This window comes from Spinacia oleracea, chromosome 6 (assembly GCF_020520425.1).
Source record: "Spinacia oleracea cultivar Varoflay chromosome 6, BTI_SOV_V1, whole genome shotgun sequence".
NCBI classification, from domain to species: domain Eukaryota; kingdom Viridiplantae; phylum Streptophyta; class Magnoliopsida; order Caryophyllales; family Amaranthaceae; genus Spinacia; species Spinacia oleracea.
In genome coordinates, this window is record NC_079492.1 from 20,705,749 (window position 1) to 20,713,961 (window position 8,213).

Here is an 8,213-nt window from a genome sequence, read left to right on the forward strand (position 1 = left end):
TCAATTGGGAATTATTCTGCAAAAGAATTTATCATGTATGATATAATATGAGGATCGCCAAAAACGTATCGTATGACTTTAGGCATGACGAACATATACCAATCTCTATTGATCTAAGTGAAGATCAACTAGATTGAGACCAAGAATACTTATGGTACTTGAAAAGGTACATAGGAATAGTTCTTGATTCAAGGAAATAAAGATACGCTAAATATTGATGCTACACGCATAAACACTGGCAAAGGATCAAGCAAGACCCTTTGGAGTTAACCATTGATAAGGACGAGCTATAGAGCATCGTGTTTTGAAATGGCAACATGGATTGGAGACCATGAGTTGTTGCGTGGGAAATTAAAATATTAATTTCTATGTTCTAAGATACAGCTGGAAAGTCTTCCACATATCTGTGAACTGCTTGGATAAGTAAATCCAAATAAAGCATCACTAGCAACCTATACAGTTGAAGTAAAAGTAATTATTGCCTAAGAAGCAATAAAACAGGGTTGTTTAAAGTTCTTCACTGAACTTGGGTAGATCACCTATCTGCTGGCTTGATGGTTCTTCATTGAAAAATGCGTAGAACCACTCTTGAAGCAAGAAAAACGTCTGCTAACTTAATGGTTCTTCATTGCAAAATGCGTAGAACCACTAATGTAGTAAGAAAGACTAGATCACATAATAAACAAACTCGAAAAGATCTTATCATCATATCTCAAAGAACATTCGATGAAAAGGATGTTAAGATTGGCAAAGCATGATAACTAAACCTATGCAACAAGTGAGAAGCAACACTCACATTGTCGCACTGGAAATCAAGCATAGCTTTGAATTCCATGAATTGTTTTAGAAAATGGGTTTGAGGCCCATGGTTGTAAAACATTGGGGTTGAACATTTATCATATATGAAATGTATTTTCATATTCCATTTAATCTTGGTTTAGTATTAAATGATGAGTCCCTTCAAATTTGACGATATATTCAAGATAGACTGTCAGGACCAGTCCTGTGACTAAGAAATGTCTATCAAGTGAACTTGAATGTCAAAGGTTGAAAATGGTCCCTAATCGGAGTTTTCTATAAAATTGGACGCATAGAAAACGTTAGACGACTAGAATGCAAGATGACTAGTAGTTCTGTTTCTTGAACTATGTGGACATGGCAATGTCATAATCATTTGCATAGATACTTACTTTGGGAAGACTAGTATCGGACAAGACCTATGAAACTTTACTGTAAGAGATGAAAGTCTGTCATAAGTAAATTTCATTAAATTATTAGACACTAAATCCTCAATACCTGAGTGATTTGAGATTACTTGTTTGAGAACTGGTTGCTTTGACGTTGACCAACCGTCGCACCGTAAAAGGAGGCTATAAAGGCAACGCTCAGGTAATCACCTATCAAACGAAGTCTAATCTCAAGATCGCAAGATTGGGATTGTCCTCCCATAAATCGGGATGAGATGCTTAAAAGTTGTACAAGGCCACTCGGAGAGCTAGAAACTGTGAAATGCATGGCCGTGCTCGGATGAATCATAGGCTATGATTATCTGTTTATTTGATCAGTTGAACTCTGAAACCGAGGAACACCTCTGGACATAATAAGGATGACAACTCTTACCTTATGTTCAAGAGCAAGCATCGAGCGACAAAGGAATTAGGAAATGCACACTTGTCCCTAAGGACAAGTGGGAGACTGAAGGAAATAATGCCCTTGGTCCAAGTATGCATTCTATGTTAAGTCTAATAAATGCGGTTCAGTATTAATTAACAAGTTAATAATTCAGTGAGATCAAGTGAGCTGAATGCCTAGCTAGAGGCCGCTTCAGTTCAAGTGGAATTAATGATATTAATCCACAGCTTACTCTTGACTGAACCCGTAGGGTCACACAAATAGTACGTAAACGGATCAAGTATTTAATGGCATTAAATACTCCATCTATGAATATTCGGAACCGACGGATCTTGGTTTCAGTGGGAGCTAAGATCGTCACAGGCAAGAAATGAATACTCCGGAAACGATGATATTGCCGGAAACGGAAATATGGATCGTATCGGAAATATGAATATTATCCAAGTCGTAGATGTTGCCGGAAACGGAAACATGGTACGTATCGGAAAATATTATTGGAAATGGAAATATTACCAGAATCGGAAATATTGCCGGAAACGGAAATATTGTCAGAATCGGAAATATTGCCGGAATCGGAAAATAATTCCGGAAACGGAAATATTAAATATTTGTTCGAAACGGAAATTAATTCCGGAATCGGAAATATTAAATATTGTTCGTATCGGAAATAGATTCCGGAAATGGAAATTTAATCGGAAGCGTATCGTACGAATTAGCATCGGACGAGGCTTGCCGGACGAAGGCCCAGCACGAAGCCGGGGCCATCGCCCAGCAAGCATGCGCGCCACAAGCCCAGCCAAGGCAGCGCCCAGGCCTACCGCAAGGCAGGCCCAGCGCGCGCCAAGGGCCACGGCTGCGTGGGCCGTGCTGCGCGGGCTGCTGCTCGCACGCGCATGGGCAGCCCTTGTGGCTGCCGTGTGTGTGTGAGTTTGTGCTCATGCGTGATTCCTGAATCTGCAAGAGTCAGTGTATGATTAAATGTCTATTCCTAATTGGATAAATTAATTAAATAGAATTCATGTAGGATTCTAATTCCAATTAATTCGCATCCTACTAGGATTACGATTCCTTTTCCATAACTCTATAAATAAAGGCCTAGGGGTCATAATTTATACAGAAGTTTCAAAGTATTCAAAAGTGAGTTTTTGAGAGAAAATTAAAACACATCTTGCTCATAAAAGTGCCGAATTTTCTAGTACCTTAAGGGCGATTCTAGTTGGTCAATCTTAAGGCGGATCCGGACGTGCTGTGGACTATCTACGGAGGGACGACACTTGGAGTCCTAAAAGACTTGTTCTTGTTCGGTTCGGGCGCAGCTAGGGAAGGCACGCAACAAAGAGTATGCATCTAATTATGCTATATGATTATGTGTAAATAATATGTTTCCTGGGTTAATGGTTGTTTCCGCATGATCTATGTAATGTCATATGTATCATAACCTAACATCCCCCCCACTGACATGCGGATTTGTTGTTGTTCCACTGGAAACAAATTTGTAGCAACGCCTCCACAAACTCTACCGGATGGCTGCTGCTACATGTCACAGAATCAGTTTACACCAAAACAGACTACACACAAAAGAAAATTCATATTAACATTACAATTCACCTGTAAGTTTTGAAGGGGAGCACCATTCATGAAATTGTGTTGCGGATATAAAATATGCCCACCAGGTTCCCGACCGTTCTGAACTCCTACGAGTTGTTGCAATTCACCTCCATTCCCGCGAAGCTGACCATGCATACCCTGAAACCATAAACCACAACAAACATTATACTCTGTACACACTCCACAATGTTGTCAAATTTATAACAGAATTGGATGAGGATAAATCAGCTCACAATTTGGTTGGACCCCCATCGAGGATGGTAGTTGTTCTGTATACAACCTTGATTATTTTGGTCTGCTATGTTGGTATTCGCTAGACTCGGTCCAGGAACTTCTTCCGCAAAAACGTCCTTATTTTTCCGTACTTGCTTTCTAGCAGGCTTTTTGATCTCACCGGCAGCAAGGAATCGTTTCTCACGAGTCCTGTGGGCCTTCACACCACCACGTGGAACAGGATCCTTAACAACCACAGGTGGGGATAGAGATGGTGTATCCTCCCCGTAACTGTTGGGAGGTTTGTTAACAGACCCAGGAGTTAGAGGAGCATCGCTGCTCTTTCTGTTGCCAACAGAAGCAGCACCACCGCCTTCGTTATCGCCCACTGCTGATGTAAGTACATCGCTCTCATCCAAACGTAGCACAGTTTTCTGAATCATCTCAATAACAATGTCCATTTTTTGCTCTGCGAGGGAACCACGCAGAGCAACCGGTTCTATGGCATTCATAATTTTGTCGTATCGCTTAACTTCCTCAGTCTTCTCTGGATCATGATACGCAACCTTGACAAGGGTGTGCTTACGTTGGATATCTTTCCTCCAACGATCAACAATATAAGCGGCAGGTACTGTTTCCACATTCTCCACGTCCAGTACCTTGATTATATGCCGGCACACTATGCCATGGCACTCAAAGTGTTTGCAATCACACTTCGCAACTGACGTTTCTTTGTTGAAGAGTACAACATATGTACGCTTTCTACCGGACAAGGATATTTCCTTCTTCAGAAACTTGGACCACACCCACACTTTGTCTGATAAAAGGTGTTCCACCTCCACGTCAGAAATCGGTTTCGAACTTATGGGGGAAACATAGCGTACGCGCATGCACTGTAGCTGAACTTCAACAAACTTCGCGTCTGTGTATATCTTCTGAAAATTTCTTTCCGCAGCAAACTCACCCACTAACGGTCTACTGAAACGACTACAGTTCACATCCGCAGCTCTTTCATCATTCGCCCTACTTTCCATTGCCTTGCAATATCTTGGAGCAAACTGATACAACCTCGTGTTCTTCTTCAAGTAGCCGTCGAAAAAACTATTTATGCTCTCCACCCTTTGAGTAGTCTGCATACCTGCCCAAAATATATATTTCACATAAGCCGGTATCCACATTTCTCTCTGGTTGTACAAACCTGCCAGGGATCCAAAATGTAAGAGACAAAGTCTGCATTTTCATAAATCACAATTTGAAGTACCAACTTCTTATATATATAAGGGAGTACAACAAAAATATGTACCAAACAACACAAATAACGGAGTTTGGTACATCTACTTAGCACATGAAATTCAAAATTTTGGAAATTAACATACCTTCAAGCCACTTATAGCATTTCTTTGTCTCCTCCTTTGTGTCGAGTTTAAATGTTTTGATAGCAACCGCCCATTGCTCCTCAAACTCAACAGGAGTTAAACTATTGTATATGGCATTCTGTAATGCAACTTTTATTTGGGGGAAATCATTCAACGACCCTAGTTTCCGGCTAAACTTCTGCATTATGTGCCACATGCACCAGCGATGTCGAGTTTGTGGCATTGGCATTGCTATCCGAATCGCCTTCCTCATTGCAGCATCTTGGTCAGTCATCATTGCTGCTGGCGCTTTTCCCCCCATACAGGACAACCACGACCGAAACAACCACACAAATGTCTCTGCATCTTCGTGGGATAATAAAGCACATCCTAATAATATGGTCTGCCCATGGTGATTTACCCCAACAAAGTTCGAAAACGGCAACTCATACTTATTTGTGAGGTAGGTCGAGTCAAAGCAAACCACATCCCCAAAATACTTATACGCTTCTCTACTAAGAGCGTCAACCCACATAACGTCCCTCAACTTCCCTGATTTATCTACGCGGTGCAGATGGAAAAAATTTTGGTTGTCCTTGGTCATTCTATCTAAATAGTTTATCATTGCCGCATCATCTCCGTCTCTAAGCCTCAATCGCATCCTCTTATTCAAAATATTATGCATATCTTTTTTGGTAAACCCAATATTCTCAACCCCGTTCCGTCTACCAGCTAGGTTGTTGAAAATCTGTGTAATTGGCGCCCCTGAATCATGATCATTTACAATCTGATTTAAAATTGTATCAGTAATTTTCTTCACCCTATACATCGATATATGATTAGACTTTGTAGGTGTTGGATTGTGGTTCACGTGTTCGTTTACAACACTCTTCACCACCCAACTATTATCCTGCTCACGAGCACCATACAACATAGCAGGGCAATTACACTTTTTGGACTTCTTCTTCACAAGTGGATCCAAGGCCATACTCACTTTTTTCCCATTGACCATGCGCCTGTAAGTGGTTCTTCCGTAACACTCGCACCTCCACACATAAGTTTTTAGGGAATTTGATTTCCCATTTTCTTGTTTTAATTTGGGACAACTTCTTCCCCCTACACAGACTACACTAAATCCTTGTTGTTCCCCATACAAACGGTAATAGTTATTCATACCTTCCCAACTAGGAAATGAGATTCCAACTACAGGGCTGGCTAATGCAGGGCCTTCTCTCCTCCTTGTAGGGGTTGTATACACTCCAGAAATATTTCCTTTCAATCCACTACCTTGTCCTACAGCATTACCCACACCTTCTCCTACTAATGAGTCATTTTCTTCTCCATCAACATCATTTTCAGCTTGATTTTCAGCATCAACATCATTATCCTCTTTAAGGTCATTGTCATTACCCATGAAAACTTCCTCATTTAAATCTTCTCCCACATCCAGTTCCTCATCATAATCATCCCCACTATCATAATCATAAGATTCATAACCACATTCATCTTCAGCGTCTTCTTCATCCACATTTCTGTATCCATTACCATTTTCATCGGCTAAATCTTCACCACTTTCATCGGCTAAATCATCACCACTTTCATCAACACCTTCACCACTTTCATCGGCTAAATCATCCCCACTTTCATCAACACCTTCGTCACTAGATATATCACATTGTTCACCCAACACTTGGAATGTCATTTCATCCAGTTCACTATCATCAGCCTTGGGGAACATGGAAGTTTAAGTTACCAACAGCACATCAAAATAATCTAATACCAAATTCACATTGTTCACCCAATACAAACACTATACCAAATTGCAATATTCATAAAATTGATATGATTAAACAATACCAAATAAGTTAGATCATATTAATTTTCCTATACCCTCTGCTTGAGCCTCCAAAGAGAAAGAATCAAGTTTGGTTTTATTTGGTACAAACACTGAAAATAATTTCCATCAAATTTAGAGCGTATAAATGTCATCATTATTATATATTAGTTATCAATTCATTTACTCGTACACCAACGAAATGATTTTAATTAATTTTTCAACTATGTATGTACTAATTATCCCTAATAATACACATTTACAGTTACCCCAAACCCTAAACCCTATTATTGATTAGTAATAACAATAATTAACAAGAAAGAACTGATGTAATATCTGTTGTGTATGGAAACATAAATATAATTAATTTGTTCATCCATACCTGATTATCTAGCTGTAATCTTCTCCTTCCGCCGCCCACAGCGTCTTTCGCCATTGATAACACAGAGTTCACTCACAGAACGGTTATCGATAGATTTATTGAATTCGAGGAGACTAAATCAAGAGTTCCTCCATCGATTGTTTTGGGATTTTTTTGTGACAAACCCTCATCACGAATCTAAGGGAATTTGAGAAATTTGAGTTCCAGAAATGGTTGATTGTATCAGATTGACGAAGAAGAAGAATATGTGGATTACAATTCACCTTGTTTTTGCCGCCAAACAATTGGACTGGAACTTTGGCGCTTTGGACGAAATTTTACTTCTCTCACTAACTTTGAGTTGGCGCCAGGTAATATCATGGTTTCCTTTTTTTTTCTGTTGTTTTTGCCCCACTTTAAAGTTTATTATTATTATATTCTTGGTATAGTTTTTAAAGCCTCTAGTAGGTATAGTCCAAGACTTTCTCGTTCAGGACCTGTGTGGTCGAACAAACTGCAGTTTAGAGATCAGAATGTTCCATTTTTGTTGTGCGATCGAATGCTTTCTCTTGTGCGACCACACAGAATCTGCGCGACCACACAACACCCTCTATTCGGTCGCACAAGTGCGCGGGCTGCTCCTATATAATCGAAAATCGCAGCATTTGTTCATTAGGCTTTTCATTTACGTAACTTTTTATTTTTCTTAGCTTAGAAATCTCTCTCTAGAATTAGTTTAGGGCTTTGATTAGAGATTAGGATTAAGGATTCTTAGCCTCAAATTCTTGATCAAAATTCAATTCAATCTTTAATATTCAGATTCCTTTCCTTTTGTTCTTCATTTTTGTGCTTCAAGTTTGATGCTAAGTCTTCAATTCAAGGTATAATTCTTCATTTCTTTTTGATTTGTTCTTTAATTCTTTAATTGCTTTATTAATTTCGTTTATGCTTTGATTTTATGCTTGAATTCTAGAATTAGTTTCATGCTTTGAATTTTCTTGATTTTCCCCCAATTTTTGTGGTTGAATTTTCTGATTTTTGTTGCTTCAATTAGCTTTATTAATTCAATTAGTTTTATGATTAGGATTAATATTAGTTTAATGTTGATGTTAATCATTCTAGTTGAGTAGTTTAGTCTAGAGGTTAGGGATGAAGCTTTGGCATTGAATTTGGGGAATTTTAGGGAAAATTCATGATTGATGTTGTGATT